Source organism: Corylus avellana, chromosome 3 (genome assembly GCF_965113065.1).
Source record: "Corylus avellana chromosome 3, dhCorAvel1.hap1.2, whole genome shotgun sequence".
Classification (NCBI taxonomy): Eukaryota; Viridiplantae; Streptophyta; class Magnoliopsida; order Fagales; family Betulaceae; genus Corylus; species Corylus avellana.
In genome coordinates this window covers 15,826,480-15,843,497 of record NC_142492.1, presented here as the reverse complement: position 1 = coordinate 15,843,497, position 17,018 = coordinate 15,826,480, and the positions used below count along the sequence as shown (strand labels likewise).

The following is a 17,018-nucleotide window of genomic DNA, read 5'->3' as shown; positions in this document are numbered from 1 at the left end:
CAAAATGAAAAACAACATCAAAACAAGAAACATAAGTCCTCTGTCGTGGGATAAACGATTGCATTTAGCATATGTAACAAGCCTTTTAAACCCCTAGGCATCCCTAGAGGACGAGGGAAGTCTCGTGAGGGTTTAATAGCAACGATACCCACAAACATTTTAAGCACTCTATTATTGACAAACAAGGCCTTCCACACAAACACATGGTTTTTTGACATCATGAGCAAATTTAACACAATGATAACCACAAACACATCATCAAGTCAACCACAAATCATTCAACTCAAAGATGGAAATTTGAGACACACATGTTCCAATAAGTGCAATGTGAGACCAACATACCATCATAGGCTTCAACTTTTGTCAAAGTTGGGTGTACCTTAAAAGTTATAGGAATTCACTCAGATGAAACAACCAAGGCTTAAATCAAGACATGCACTTTTTTTTTTTTTTTTCTTTTTTGCTTTTTGTAGGCTATGCAATGCTTGGCTCCCTTAAGCTTTCTAATTGACCTATGTAACGAGTGTTGGGCCAGTGACTCCCAAACCAGATGGTCTTAGGGCACTAGTTGTAGAAACATCCCTAAAGGCTTAATTACTTAAGTCAACAAGGCTACGAAGCTAAACTAGCCATACAACCAACCAAGTTAGATTTCCCATCTTTTTACGTGAACACTCAATGCTTAGTAAGGCATGAGGTCCGATTACTAAATGAGAGGCTCAAACTGAATTTTTTTTTTTTTTTCAAGCCAAGGTTTCATCACACTTCATCCTACAAATCTCAAGATACACCCTAATCAAGTTAAAACTTATACCTCACAGATTCTATGCTAGTGTGCTCGTGGTGATAAACTCAAACATGTGAAGTCTCTTTAATCCAACAATGAGTCAAAAGACTTAGATTCCTAATTGCATGCTATGTTCAAGATGCTAAACTGACCAATGACATGCAAACCATAGTAAGGGTGTTACCCATGCTCAATCAACAACATAGCAAAAACATTTATTTTATTTTTATTTTTTTATAATAAACAACAAAAATAAACAACAAAGATAACACGACAAGGACTGAAATGTCTATCCCACCACCAAACTAAAATGACACATTGTCCCCAATGTCAATGTGTCTAGAAATCAATACCAGATGGGCGGCGTAAGGCGGGTGTAATGTAGGAGAACGCTCCCCCAAACTTGAATAGCAGACACTTAACCTAAAAAACACAGCAAAACAAAAATAAAACAAACAAACAAGATCAAATGCAATGTAAAAGAATGAGGGTTGCCTCCCACAAGCGCTAAGTTTTAAGTCTTCAGCTAGACTCTCCATAATAGACGACAATCACTCCGATTAACACGGATTCTCCAACAATGTCGTCTTAATCTCCGTACTCCTCAACTCCAAGAATGTTTTTAGCCTCTATCCATTCACCTTGAAAGTGTTATTGTTCTTCAGATTCTCAATCTCGATGGCCCCATGAGGAAAAACTAACCGAATGATAAATGGGCCTATCCATCGAGATTTCAACTTACTTGGGAAGAGATGCAATCGTGAGTTGTAAAAAAGGACTTTCTGACCAAGCTTAAAAGATCGTCTCAAAATGCTCTGGTCATGAGCCTTCTTCATCTATGCCTTATACCACTTTGCACAATCATAAGCATCATTCCTCAGCTCCTCTAATTCATTGAGTTGGAGATTACTTTATGAGCCAGACTTCGAAAGATTGAAGTTCAGCTTCTTGATTGCCCAGTATGCTCGATGCTCCAACTCCACTGGTAGGTGACATGCCTTTCCGTACACAAGCCGATAGGGTTACACCCCAATCGTGGTCTTGAATGCTGTTCAGTAAGCCCACAGTGCATCACTTAATCGTAGAGACCAATCTTTCCTAGTAGGGTTCACCGTCTTCTCCAGAATGTCCTTGATCTCTTGATTTCATACTTCCACTTGTCCCCTCGTTTGTGGGTGATATGGGGTGGCAACCTTGTGTGATATGAAATACTTCTTCAACAACTGCTCAAAAATCTGATTGCAAAAATGCTTACCTCCATCACTTATGATTGCTCGAGGCGTACCAAACCAAGCAAAGATAGTGTCCTTTAAAAACTGGACCACAAATCGGTGGTCATTGGTCTTGCATGCAACGGCTTCCACCCATTTGGACACATAGTCCACAACAACAAGAATGTATAGATAGCCAAAGGAGTTTGGGAAAGGTCCCATGAAATCAATGCCCCAAACATCAAAAATCTCAATAATCAGAATAGGGTTGAGGGGCATCATATTTCATCTAGAAGTACTCCCTAGCTTCTGGCAACGCTCACATGAGGTGCAGTAAGTGTCTAAGTTACAGAACAGGGTAGGCCAGTAGAATCCACACTGTAAAATCTTTGCCGCGGTCTTCTTTGCATTAAAGTGGCCTCCACAAGCATGATCATGACAAAAGGAGATGACATCGAATTGATCATGCTTAGGTATACACCTCTTAATGATGTGATCAGGACAATACTTGAATAAGTAAGGATCGTCCCAGAAAAAGTGCTTCACCACGGCCATAAACTTGGACTTATCCTGTCACCCCCAATGCAAAGGCATTTGGCCGGTGACAAGGTAGTTTACTATATCAGCAAACCACAGTGCAGTAGTATGAGCAATATGCATCAATTGCTCATCAGGGAAGGTCTCAAAGATGGGGGTGGCATCTTCCGTGAAATCCACAGTCAACCTAGACAGATGATCAGCCACCACATTTTCGAAACCCTTCTTATCCTCAATCTCTATGTAAAATTCTTGCAATAACAAGATCCACCGGATGAGGCAAGATTTGGCATCTTTTTTGGAAAAGAGATACTTCAACACCGCATGGTCCGAGTAGATAATGACTTTAGATCCTAGCAAATATGATCTAAACTTGTCCAAAGTAAAAACGACCGCAAGCAACTCCTTTTTAGTTGTGGAGTAGTTGAGTTGTGCATCGTTAAGTGTCTTGCTTGCATAGAAGATGACGTGGGGGGGTTAATCAACACGCTGCCCCAAAATAGCTCCGACTACATAATCTGATGCGTCACACATGATCTTAAATGGCACACCCCAGTTGGGTGGCTGAATAATGGGTGTGGAGGTCAGAATGTTCTTCAAATCCCCAAATGCTTTCTTGCAGTCCTTATTAAATGCAAATGGGCCATCCTTAACCAACAACTTGCTTAAGGGCCTGGCGATCTTGCTAAAGTCATGGATGAATCGCCTGTAAAATCTTGCATGGCCCAGAAACGAACGAACGAACAAACCTCTTTCACCGTACATAAGGGTCGAAGCTTGGAGATCAGATCCACCTTCGCTTTGTTAACCTCAATCCCACGATGAGAGATGACGTGCCCTAGTACAATGCCTTGCTTCACCATGAAGTGACATTTCTCCCAATTAAGCACCAGGTTCTTCTCCTTGCACTGCACCAAGACTAAAGTGAGGTGGTGCAGACACTCCTCAAATGATGAACCGAAGATAGAGGAGTCATCCATGAAAATCTCAAGGAAACGACCTACCATATTAGAGAATATGCTGATCATGAAAATCTCAAGGAAACGCTCTACTATATTAGAGAATATGCTGATCATGCATCTCTGAAAAGTGGTGGGTGCATTGCACAACCCAAGGGCATGCGACGGTAGGCGAACGTCCCAAAAGTACAAGTAAATGTCATCTTCTCCTGATCTTTAAGGTCCACTAGGACCTAGTTATATCCAGAATAACCATCCAAGAAACAGTACTCATGCCTAGCCAAGCGCTCCACCATCTAATCAACAAATGGAAGTGGAAAATGATCCTTCCTTGTGGAGGCATTTAGCTTGCGATAGTCTATGCAAACTCTCCATCCTGATTGAACATGAGTTGGGACCAACTTGTTATCCTTGTTCTTCACTATCGTCAATCCAGCCACTTTGGCACGACATGAATCGAGCTCACCCACTTGCTATCAGAGATTGGATAAATGATCCCTGTATCCAACAACTTAATCACTTCAGCCCTCACAACCTCTTGCATAGTTGGGTTGAGCCTCCTCTGTGGCTCCCTTGATGGCTTGGCATTCTCCTCCAAATGTATCTTATGCATCACCACCGAGGGGCTGATTCCCTTGATATCCTTAGTAGTCCAGCCGATAGCTTCCTTCTGTTGTCTTAAAACATCCAATAATTTCTCCTCTTCAGCATCAACGAAATCCGAAGCTATAATCACAGGCAAAGAATCTGCTGGACCTAGGAACTTATATTTAAGATTATTCGGTAGAGGCTTAAGTTCCTTTTTGGGAGGCTCAGGTATTGCTGTCTCCTCCTTCTCACTGCTCTTTAGAGGAGCAGTCTCCAAAATAGCATCTGCTTGCTCAAGCAACTTATCCAAATCCAAGTTTTCTCCAAACTGAGCAAAGCATGCCTCCAGGGGGTCCTCCATGCTTGATTCATCAACTGTGTCCTCAATGATCTCCTCTATCGAGCATATATTCCTTACTTCATCAAATTCCAATGGTTGCTTGCTAATATGGAAGATATTTAGCTCCACTGTCATATTGCCAATTGAGATCTTCATTATCCCCGTCCTACAATTAATCAGAGCGTTAGCCATAGCTAAGAAAGGTCACCCTAGAGTTACCGGTATCTGAATCCCAACATTCACAACCGGCTCTGTGTCTAGCACAATGAAATTCACGGGGAAATAAAACTTATCAACTTTAATCAAGATATCCTCAATTATTTCTTGTGGAACCTTCACTGACCTGTCAGCCAATTAGAGTGTCATTAATGTGGGCTTCAACTCCCCCAACCCCAATTGTAGATAAACTTAGTAGAGCAATAGATTCACACTCACTCCAAGATCCAATAATGCCCTCTTAATACAGTTGACTCCTATCACACAAGAAATAGTAGGACACCCAGGGTCCTTGTACTTGATGGGCAACTTGCATTGCAGGATTGAGCTAACATACTCAGTCATGAATGCCTTCATTGGGACATTTGTCTTCCTCTTAACGATTATCAAGTCCTTCAAGAACTTGGCATAAGACGGCACTTGCTGGATGGCATCCAAAAATGGGATATTGATCTGGACTTGCTTGAATACCTCCAAAATGTCCTCAAACTTCCTTCCTTTCTTAGGTGCTTGCAACCTTTTAGGGTAAGGTGCTTTAGGAAAAAATGACCTAGGAGGGTCCTCAATAGCTGGTGTGGCTTTAGATGGCTCAGCATCCCTCTTCTCCTTGCCACTCTCTTACCCTTGTGGCACAACAGGGCTCTCTTCCGGCAGAACCACTTAATTGTCAACTTGTTTGCCTGACCTTAGTGTGACAATCGATTGCACCTGCTCTTACCTGTGCATAGGATCTGATGAACTTCCAACCACATACTATCCCTTCGGGTTGGGCACGGGCAGACTAGGGAACTTTCCCTTCTCTCTTTCACCCAAGTGACTTGTGATTTGTCCCATCTAACTCTCCAGCTTGGCAATCGCTTGGGTGTTGACCATTGTCGCACTCCTCATGTCACTGATGGATTGGCTAGTCATCTTCATGAAATCCCTTAGAATTTCCTCCAACGACTGTGAGATCGACGCTGGCACTTGAATGGGAGCATGGTAAGCAGGTAATGTGTTAAGTGCTAAAATATTCATATTTTTTGCCTTTAACTTACATGTTTTGATCCTTTAGTTTTAGTTAATTCATGTCATTTTATTTCCTTTTTGTGTTTTCCATGCTTTTGTAGGCTTTTGGAAGAAAATGAAGTAAATCTGGAAGATTTGGACTCAAAGAGAGAAATTGGAAAAAGTTGGAACCCCTGACAGTGCGATCGATCGCAGGTTCCCTATGATCGAGCGCACTACCAGAGAAGACAAGCAGCAAATTGGCCATGCGCGATCGAGTGCACAATAGAAGAGGCTCGATCGCACATCGCAGATGTGCGATCGAGCGCACACAGGCTGCGATCAATTCCACCGATGCGCAGGTGACACATCAAGAGTGCGGCTAGACTGTAATTCTTTCCTTATTAGGGTTTTCCAACTCCCACTTGTAATATGAGTAAAACCCTACGAATTTCCTGGGTTTACTAGTGCAACAAGGACTTCTAAAGCCTATAAATATACCTCTTAGCCTCTAGGAATAGGTGTGGAGAAAAGAGGCACAAGCTCTAGAAAGGAACTAAAGGTTGAATCAAAAGGAGTTTGAGTTTTCTTCTCTTCCACCTTTTATTTTTATTATGTAGTTTATATTTTATTTTGGGCTAGGTTAAAGCCCTAATCATGTCTATTTATGATTGCAATATTGGCGCTTTTGCTACAATTATATTTTGGTGTATTTAACTTGATTAATACCTATTATCTTGTATTCCTCATATGTGTGTGCCTGATCAACATATGCATGTGGTATGGACTAGTTAGTTAAAACAATTTGGATGACCGAGTCTTGGGTTTAACAAGAGTAACAAAAGATATCTACGCCGGATTCTTGGGTTAATCAACATGGGGAACTGGGAGTATACACCCATGCCCTAGGCTTCATGTGTTTGTCAATTTCCATAGATTTACGCTTTCTTAAAAAATAACTTAGTATACACCCAAGCTAAATCCTTTAAGAAAGAAAAGAGTTAGAGTATACACCCATGCCTAACTCGTTGCTTAGGGAGATCAATAGCTTAAGGAGTATACACCCATGCCCTCAGGTTGGCAAACAATAATTATACCGGTATAATTGGCGCATTGGCATATTGTTATCTTAATTAGTTTGATTAATGGTGGATATCACCCTAATCCTTTTTGGTTTTAGTTTATCTTTTATTTTATTTCTTTATTTTAACTCAATAGTGACAATTGAGTTTTATCTATTAATTAAATAGCAAATTACTTCTAAACATAATTTACCAATCCTCGTGGGAATGATCTCGTATTTGCCTGCTATATTATTGTTTGATCTTGTGCACTTGCGAGTAAAACGTACAAAGTATTTGCCTTTTAATTTAGGTGGGTATTTGGCACAACATGATGGTGCTGACTGGGCCGAGCGACCATGAGTTAGAGCCGGTGGAAATCCGAGAGGGTATTGATTGTGAGCATGATGAGTGGCTCCTCCCTGATTCACCGATTGGTTCTATTTGCATGAAAAATTAGGGTGGTTCTGCCACCCTGGATTGTATGTCTCTGAGTATGGTCCATTTGACTGCTTTCAATAGTCGTTGAAAGTGTTCACTTGTTCCATAGGATACTCAGCAAAAGTCGGCATAAATGGACAATTTGGTGCTAAGTGCATAGGACTAGCACAGATGGAACAGCTATCAACATTGAAAGTGTTAGCAGCATTGGTGGACTGACACACAGCGAGAGCATCAACCTTCTTGGTGAGGGCATCTATCTTTATTCTCAAATCAGGATCCTCCTTAATCTCAGAGATGCCTCCTTTCTTGGGAGCACGAGTGGACCAGTCTAACTCAAAAATGCCCCCCCATTCTTCGACTTGATCATGCAACGGTTGGATTGAGTCAATCCTTGGTAGAAGAACTGAACGAGTCTCCACTTCTCATATCCATGAGGAGGGCACTTTATTAGCAGATCCTTAAACCGCTCCCAACTTTCAAGCAACTTCTCATCTTCCCCTGAGTGAAGGAGCTAATCTCCTTACGACTCTCATTCACTTTAGACATTGGAAGAACTTGTTGTAAAACTTGCTCAACAAGATCTCCCAAGATGTGATTAATCCGGGTGTGTTGGAATCCAACCATGCCCTACCTTTATCGTGCAGTGAGAAAGGGAAGAGTCTAAGGTGGACAGACTCTTCATAAAAATTTTGAAACTTGAAAGTGGCATACATGTCCTTGAATTTCTTTACATGACCGTAAGGATTTTCAAGTTCCAGTCCATGGAATGAGGGTAGGAGTTGGATGACATGTTGTTTCAGATCAAAATGGGTGGCATTGGTTGGTGGCAACACTATGCATGAATGGGAGTTACTCGCAACGAGTGTGAACAAATCCCTAAGGGATGTAGTGTAATCCACATTCCAAGCTCTAGCTTGCTCCATATTCTCTGCTCTCGCATCCTTATGCTCAACCCTAGGTTGCTCCACATTATGGGTTATGTTATCTCATTGGTCTCCTATTTCACCTCTATTCTCACTCTCAACAGGTGCTCTCCGCGTTCTCCTGAGAGTTCTATCAATGTCGGGATCTAAGGGTATCAATTCTAGGTTCAAGGATCTCCGACCAAGCATACACCAAACCAAAAAAAATCTAAAATAAACTAACTAAACTAAAATAAAATATTCACAAAAAGAAAGATACAAATACAGAAAACAAAAAAAAAAAAAAAACAGAAAACAATATAAAAAAAAAAAAGAAAAGAAATTTAAAATAACAAAAAAAAAAAAAAATGGACTTAGCTTCTTCTAGTTTGCTATTGCTGCTTGCTGCTAGTGTGCTCGAGCATAGGGACTGTGTGATTGAGCGTAGATGTGGGTTAGATGTGCGCTCGTGCGCACTTGCGGAGTGGATCGAGTGCAGGCACAAGGGCTGCATGCTGCAAGAGGTTCGAGTGCGCTCAATCGCAAGTGAGGTGTGATCGAGCGTACTGACAGGGACTAGTTCTCTTCAAAAACTGCAACAAAAACACCAAAACACCCAACTTTCACTCTTTTTTATAGTTAGATAAAACAAAACAAATAAAATAAAAATAAAAATAAATTACAAAAAGAAAATGAAAAAAATCTACCTAAACTAGTAAAAAAACAAAATCAATTTTCACAAAAACAAACAACCCCCCGGCAACGGCGCCAAAAGCTTGATGTGCAAATTTAATAATTCGCAAGCGCACGAGTCGTGTGTAGTGTAGATTATTCAAGTGCGAGGTCAAACCACAAGCAGTTGTGCTGCAAAAATTAATTTTCTATTTAAACTAACTTTATTTTAACCTAGTTCCGCAATTTCAAATTATGTTGTGCAAAATTAAAATGAACTAGTTAAAATGATTAAAACGATTCATGGGAAAACACTAAGGTTTTCCGAATCTACCTCGCCAAATCAAACAACACATTCTTGCATTTTATGCATACAACTGAAAACAATAAGCTTTATACACTGTTCAAAATTCGTAAACATGTATATTAAATCATTGGATGAATCCAACCGTTAAATGAATCACAACGAATATCTATTGGGATCAAATCATCCACTGTATCCGTTTGATATACAAATCACAATGGATGTATCCGTGGATGAAACACAACGAATATAAAACTTGCATGAATAAAAGACAAAGCATTCAATCAAATGAAATTAATCAAGCAATGGAATTGAATTTTAACAACAATTGGATCAAACATCGAATTGAATACATAAACGACAAGAACATGATTGTTTATCAATGACTAGGCTTCATCTTCAACCTTATAAAGGTTTTATCCTCTCATGATCACAAAAATCATAGTTATATGAATTGAAATCATAAAAATCCTAAAACTTACAAAGAAAAACGAAGCAAGGGTTCAAGAATGACAACAAGTCAACCTTTTGCTCTAAACAATGCCTCCTGATGTGTTTTACAAAAGAAAATGTGATATTTAAACTAAAACATTAGGGCTTAAGCGCTGCCAGGTCAACATGGGTGCGCTCGACTGCACTCGGTTCTTCAGGGCTTCTGCGGCGCAGCACTTAAGCACTGCGTGTTGGGCTGACGTGAACGTGTGCTCGATCGTAGTCCTCCCACGATTGATCGCACTTCCCGAAATGCATTTCTTCAATTTCTTCTCAATTTCGACACCAAAGACCTTAGTTTTCTCTCAATGACCTTCAAAACATTAAAACACCAAAACTACCCAAAACATCAGAAAATAAGAAAGCAAAGGACTTAACAAATACCAGTTAAGGGGCCCAAATATACAATATTTGGCAATCATCAGCATGTAACGAGTGTTAAGCCAATGCTTCCTAAACCAAATGGTTTTAGGGCATTAGGTGTAAAAAATACTCCTAAGGACTTACTAACTCTTGTCAAAAAGGCTACGAAACCAAACTAGCCATGACTTTAACCAAATCAAAATTTTCACCTTTTGACATGAACTCTCATTGCTTAATGGAGCAAAAGGTCTAGTTACTTAGTGAAAATCTCACAATGATCAACTTTATATATATATAAGTATCCATCCAACAAGTCTCCCAACTTCACCCAAGACATTGAAAACATACACAATCAGATTCACGTGTCATACGTCACAAACTAAGTGTTAATGTGCTTGTGGCAATTAAAATCAAAACAAGTGAATTCTCAAATGCCAAGGGTAAGAAACTAGACTTAGAATTTTGGTCATCAAATCATGTGTTCAACATTTTAAGCTCAATATTGAAATTCGAATCACAATTTTTTAGATCAACCAAAACCTCAAGATTAACATGAACATGCATTTTTCAAAAATAAATGGACAAGTGTGTGTGTGTGTGTCTTCCATAACCCCAAACTTGAATTACACATTGCCCTCAATGTGTAGAAAAATGGAAAGTTCATACCCAGGAGATGAGTAAACTTGTTGGAATAGGTATGGCTCGTAGTATACTCCCAAACTTGAATGCAAGAACACTTGTCTCAAAAACAAATAAATGATACTCCAACCAAATACTAGTCAAGTGCAACACATTGTTGTAAACATATAATCAATGAATGAGAGTGGAACTATTGTCGAAATACCTACCTAAATTAATAGGTAAATAATTGTACATTTTACCATCAAGTGCACAAGGTCAACATAGTAGTATATGGTGCAAGTACAGGATCATTCCCACGATGATTGCTGAATTTTGCTTAAAAATAAATTCCTTAAGTAAAACAAAGATTGATTGGTTAAGTGATGATAATAAAAGGTAGGGCTTTGATACCCACCACTAATTATATTCAGCTAATATAACAATATGCCAATGCTTTGATCATGTTATGCATATCTAATGTTTGTCAACCTAAGGGTATGGCATATACTCTTTAAGCTATAGATTTCCCTAAGCAACGAGTTTGGCATGACGTATACTCTAACTTTTTTCTTTTCTATGGGATTTAGCATGATGTATACTAAGTTGTTCCTTAGGAAAGCATATATTCTATGGAAATCGACAAACACATGAGGCCTAGGGCATGGGCGTATACTCCCGGTTCCCTATGTTGATTAACCCAAGAACCGCGGTCTGGATTCTTTTGTTACTTTTATTAAACCCAGGACTCGGCCATCCAAATTGATTTAACTAACTATTCCATACCACATGCATATGTTGATCAGGCACACACATATGAGGAATTCATGCAAGCAGGTATTAATCAAGTTAAATATCACAACATGATCATTACAAAGGCGCCAATATTGAAATATTAACTAAACATAACTAGGGCTTCAATCTAGCCCTACTAAATAAATTAGCTACACATAAAGTTGATGTTAAACATCTTCATCAAATAAAAGAAAAGAAAAGAAAGGAAAAGAATAAACCCGAAACTTGAACTAGAAGAGCTCCAATTCTTCTCCTTCTAAAAGTCTCTTACTCTAGAGACTTAAGGGTCTATTTGTAGGCTTTAGAAGTCCTTGACAAACTACTAAACCTAGGAATTTCGTAGGGTTTAGATATCCTATTACAATTGGGAGTTGGAAAACCCTAATATGGAAAGAATGACAATCTGGCCGCAGCTTTGATGTGTCTCCTGTGCACGGGTGTGATCGATCGAAACCCGTGTGCGCTCGATCGCAGGTCTACGATCGAGCCTCTTCTATTGTGCGCTCGAGCGCTAGTGGCCTGCTTCATGCTTTGTCTTCTGGTACTGCGCTCGATCGCAGGGAACCTGTGATCGATCGCAGTGTCAAGGGCTCCCATTTTTCTCATTTTCTCTCTTTGAGCCCATATCTTCCAGATTTACTTCATTTTCTTCCAAAAACCTACAAAAGTATGGAAAACACAAAAAGGAATTAAAATGACCTAATTAACAAAACCAAAGGATTAAAACATGCAAGTTAAGGGCTAAAAATATGAATATTTTAGCACTTAACACACCCCCAAACTTACATATTGCTAGTCCCTTAGCAATACAAAGCTAACAATTAAATGGAAAACTAAAAACAAAAAGATAAATCCATCTTTCGTGGGATGTACGATTGCATTTAGCATATGCTACAAGCCTTTTAAACTTCTAGGAACTCCCTAGAGGATGAGTGAAGTCTCGTGATGGTTTTCCAGAAATGCTACCCACAAACATCATGCACAGTTCATGTTATCTCAAAATTAAAGCATCACTTCAAGATCATGATTTTTATTCATTAGAAAGCTTAAAAAGATGAACTCCATCTTCATAATGAATTGGAATCTCAAAGTGCAATTACTTACAAAGGACATGCTAAAACATCACAAGTTTGAAAACAGTGTAAAGTAAATTAACACAAAATTATGAGGCTTCCAAATCTTTCCAATATGCAATGTCTCCATATCTCAAAATTCATTGAAATCCCTATTAGAATGACAACCATGGCATATTTTTTTCTTTCTCTCTCTCTTTTTTTTTTTTTTGGTCAGGTTGTGCAATGTTCGGTTCCCTTAAGCTTTCTAATTGACCCCTGTAACGAGTGTTAAGTCAATGACTCACAAACCAGATGGTTTTAGGGCATTAGGTATAGAAACACCCCTAAGGACCTACTAACTCGAGTCAAAAAGGCTACAAAACCAAACTAACCATGACATTGATCAAATCCAAATTCTTCACCTTTTGACGTGAGCACTCAATGCTTTGAGGCAAGATGTCCAGTTACTCAGTGAAAAGCCATCAATGATCATTTATTTTACTTTTTTTTTTCTTTTTTTTTTCATCACCTATATGCCATAGTGTCATCTAATAAGTTATCCAATTTCATCCAATATGCAGAAACACGCATTTCAGACCTCATGTCATACCTCACAGATTACATGCTAATGTGCTTGTGTGATCGGATCAAATATGTGATTTTTCAACTGTCCTGAACAAGTAATCAAACTAACAGATTCACTCATCAGATCATGTGTTCAAAATTTTAAGCACACTGATGAATTCAAGCCACAATTCTTTTAGATCAACCAAAATTTTAAGACAAACATGAACATGTATATATATTTTTTTATATTTTTTATTTTTTTATTTTTTTTTCTTTCAAATAAACAAACAAACATACAAAACAATTAACATGAAATTGGGACAAAGTGTGTGTGAACAACATGTGTGCCCATACCCCCAAACTTAAATTACACATTGTCCCCACTGTGTCTAAATTAAGGAAAGAGTGTATCCGGGAGATGGAAATAGTCTTGAAAAGCATGGCTCATTGCACACCCCCAAACTTGAATTGAAGCACACTTGTCCCTGCAAAATAAGAAAACACACAAATAGGTAAAAAGAAACAAAACAAAAATTAACTTAAAACACATTTAAACAAAATAAAAGGATAAACTATGGGGTGCTTCCCATGAGCGCTAAGTTTAACGTCTTCAGCCAGACTGCAGTCCCTGCTCAAAGCTATCCTAAAGAAGATGCTTGGTTCGGGAATTCTGTCGAACACCTGGTGTGCACTGTGATGACCAAGGTTGCTAAGGCATGGCCACGACTGCCCAAAACCCCCTGCAAAAGATGAAAACCCAACCACAGAGATGCAATTGTGGGTGGTGAAACACCCACACTTTGCATAAATTATGTAAAAATGGAAGTTGGGGTAGTAGGAGTTAGGTGTGTGATGTGTTGTGGAGGTGTAGTGTGGTGGTGGTTGAAGACCAGTGGAAGTGAGGGATAAGGGGTGGTGTGAAACTCTTCTTTTTTTCTTCTTTTTTTTTTTTTTAATTTATTGAGGATATCAGCCATTTGCTTACTGTCCTCCACTTGGCTTTTAAATTTGCTGACAAGAGTTGAAAGTCATAACTCTTCAGAGGAGGTGGCTCCTCTTCGTATTGTTGAGGCCAATAGATGGGAGAAAGTTTTTCTTCCTGAACTTCTATCTTGGAGTTGATGGATTGCAACAGTTGATTTATGGCCTCCATTTAGCTGAGAATAGCTGACACCTTTTGTTCAAAGCTAGAACTTTTCGGAGGAGGTGGCTCCTCTTCGTATTGTTGAGTCCAATAGATGCGAGATTTCTCCTCTTCGAGAGCTTCTTTCTTGGTGATGGATTGCAGCAATTGATTACTGTCCTCCACTTGGCTTTTAAATTCACTGAGAAGAGTTGAAAAGTCATAACTCTTCGGAGGAGGTGGCTCAACCTGATATTGCTGTTGTGGAGCTGATTGAGGGGAATATGATTGATCATAGAACTATGGATATGATTGTTGGAGCAGTTCTTGCAATGTTGGAGCATGATTTTCAAGAGCTTGAGCTTGCCACGAGAGATTAGACTGTTGGCTCCATGCCGAGCTATAAGGATCAGAATAGCAGTCATTCCCCGATTTAGAGAACGATGTATTCATATGCCCATAAGAATAATTAGAAAATTGTCTTGTTGAAAGACAACATCTAACATGGTGATAAGGATTATGACAGTATGAACATGGCCCATGGGGTGTTGGAATGCCTCCCGACATGACTACAAAAAAATAAAAAATAAATAAAAATATAAAAAGAAAAATAAGAACAGAATTAAAAACTCACCAACGGCCTGAAGATGCCGCTTTGACAAACCTGCATGAAAAAGAAAATAAAAAAAATTAAATTAGACTCGGAAATTTTCAGTAGCTTTAGTACTGCTGTCTAGCTATGCACTCGATCGCACTACTTGGTGAAATCAATCCCCTTGGAATGGGCACTCGCTCGTACTGCAGCAAAACAGAGGTAGCCTAGCAGTGGTGCGATCGATCGCATTGACTTATGAGCGCGGTTGCACTGGCTGGTGTGCTCAAGTGCACCTCCGCAAAACAAATCTGGACCTACAAAACAGAAACTTGAAACAGATTAAAAAATAAAAATAAAAATAAACTAAACTAAACTAAAGGAAAAAAAAAAAAATTTAAACAAAATTTAACACAATCCCCGGCAACAGCGCCAAAAACTTGTTGTGCCTAATACCCTCCTAAATTAATAGGCAAATATTCGGTACGTTTTACTCGCAAGTGCACAAGATCAAAACGATGGTATAGTAGGCAAGCACGAGATCATTCCCACAAGGAAACTATGTTTAAAAGTAATTTCCTAATTAATTAACGGAATTAAACCAGTTGTCACAGATTGAATTTAATAATAAAATAAAAAGGTAATAAAAGATAAAAATAAGAACTAGGGTTAGACTCTTGACATCCACAGCTAATCACACCTAATTAAGATAACAATATGCCAATGCTAACAATTAAACCTATATACTTAATCCTTGCCAATCTAAGGGTATGGTCTCTACTCTTTAAGCTATTGATCTTCTAAGCAACCAATTAGGCATGGTATCTACTCTAATTCTTTTCTTTCTCAAAGGATTTAGCATGGTATCTACTAATAAGTGCCAAATATTGCATATTTGGACCCCTTTATTTACATTAGTTAATCCTTTAGCTGTGTCGTTATTTAATATTTTGTGTTAGTTTTGTGTTTTTAGTGTTTTGTAGGTCATTGAAGAAAAACTGCAGCTTTAAAGGGAAAAATGGGAAGTTTGGAAGAAACCATACTTTGAGAAGACCTAGATGATGTGGTTAAGTCTAACCAAATCCAAGAAAAGGTTAAATCAGATTAAAGTTCAGATTAGATAAGATTTCGGATCGGATTCAAATTCAGATTCTGCATACGTCTTAGTATTTTGACCATAACTCTCCGCTCAAATATCGAATTGAAGTGATTCAAACGGCATTAGAAAACTAGCTCAAAATACTACAATTTCTTGTGAAATAGGATTTTCGTAATTCGGATGGTTTCTATGTCAAAATCGCCCCGCAATTAAGAGACACAAATTTGGACGAATCCTATTCCGATTTCAGACTTCTATTTTAACTGGGAGACAGACCTCCGAATTATTTAGGTTTACTTGGGCTTCTAGGACTTCCCTAAGCTTATAAATAGACTTCTTTGCATTCAAGAAAAGACACACAATCCCAGAGAGCAAAATTCTTTTGTTTAGTTTTTCTTTAGGTTTAGGTTTTCTTTAGTTTAGGTTTTATTTTTATGTGGAACTAAATTCCCAACTAAGGTTGGGGATGAAGCCTCACCGATGAAGAACAATATCACTTTTATGTAAGTTTTTATTATTCTGATTTTATTGGGTTTTATATTTCAATTGTTTTACTTTTAATCAATTGTATGGAGTGATTCTTGGATATCTCTTGTGATTCAAGGATACATATGATGATTTGAGATAATTTCATATGATTGATTGCTTGGCTTTTAACTCATAAAAATTGGATATCCCTTGTGATTTGTTCTACGGATACATCTGGTGTTTCAATTGAATTTGGATTCCTTTTGTGATTTGGTCAATGAATGGATACATTGGATGGTTTTGATTAATTCTTTGAAGCATAGTAAAACATATCTATGATTTAATTTGTGAGAACTTCGGATTAATATTGATGAACATAAAGTATGTTGTTATGATTTGGTGAGTGTGAATTCTCAAACCTTAGTACCTTTATCCTTAGATTTACTTATTTTATTTAGTTTATGTTTATCCTTTAATTTTCAAAACTCAAAAATCAAAACCCTTTTGGAACTAGATTAGGATTTAATAAGTTTAGATATAAATTGCTCTTTCAAAAATACAATTCTCTGTGGGATCGACCTCGCACTTGCAATCCATTAAACTACAATTGATTCGTGCACTTGCAAGTTAAATAAATTTGCACAACATCTACTAAGTTGTTCTTCAAGAAAGCATAAATCTATGGAAATCAACAAACACATGAAACCTAGGACATGGTATCAACTCTCGGTTTTCCATGTTGATTAATCCAGTAACCAGCAAGGAGATTCTTTTGTCACTCTATTATGCCCAGGATTCGGTCATCCAAATTGACATAAATAACAAATCCAAACACATG

General features: G+C 38.4%; 1 pseudogene; it reads right to left on the bottom strand.

Moving 5' to 3' along the window:
* Positions 1-1,126: 1,126 nt before the first annotated feature.
* On the bottom strand, positions 1,127-14,051 carry LOC148586853 (uncharacterized; annotated as a pseudogene).
* Between the last annotated feature and the right edge of the window lie 2,967 nt (positions 14,052-17,018).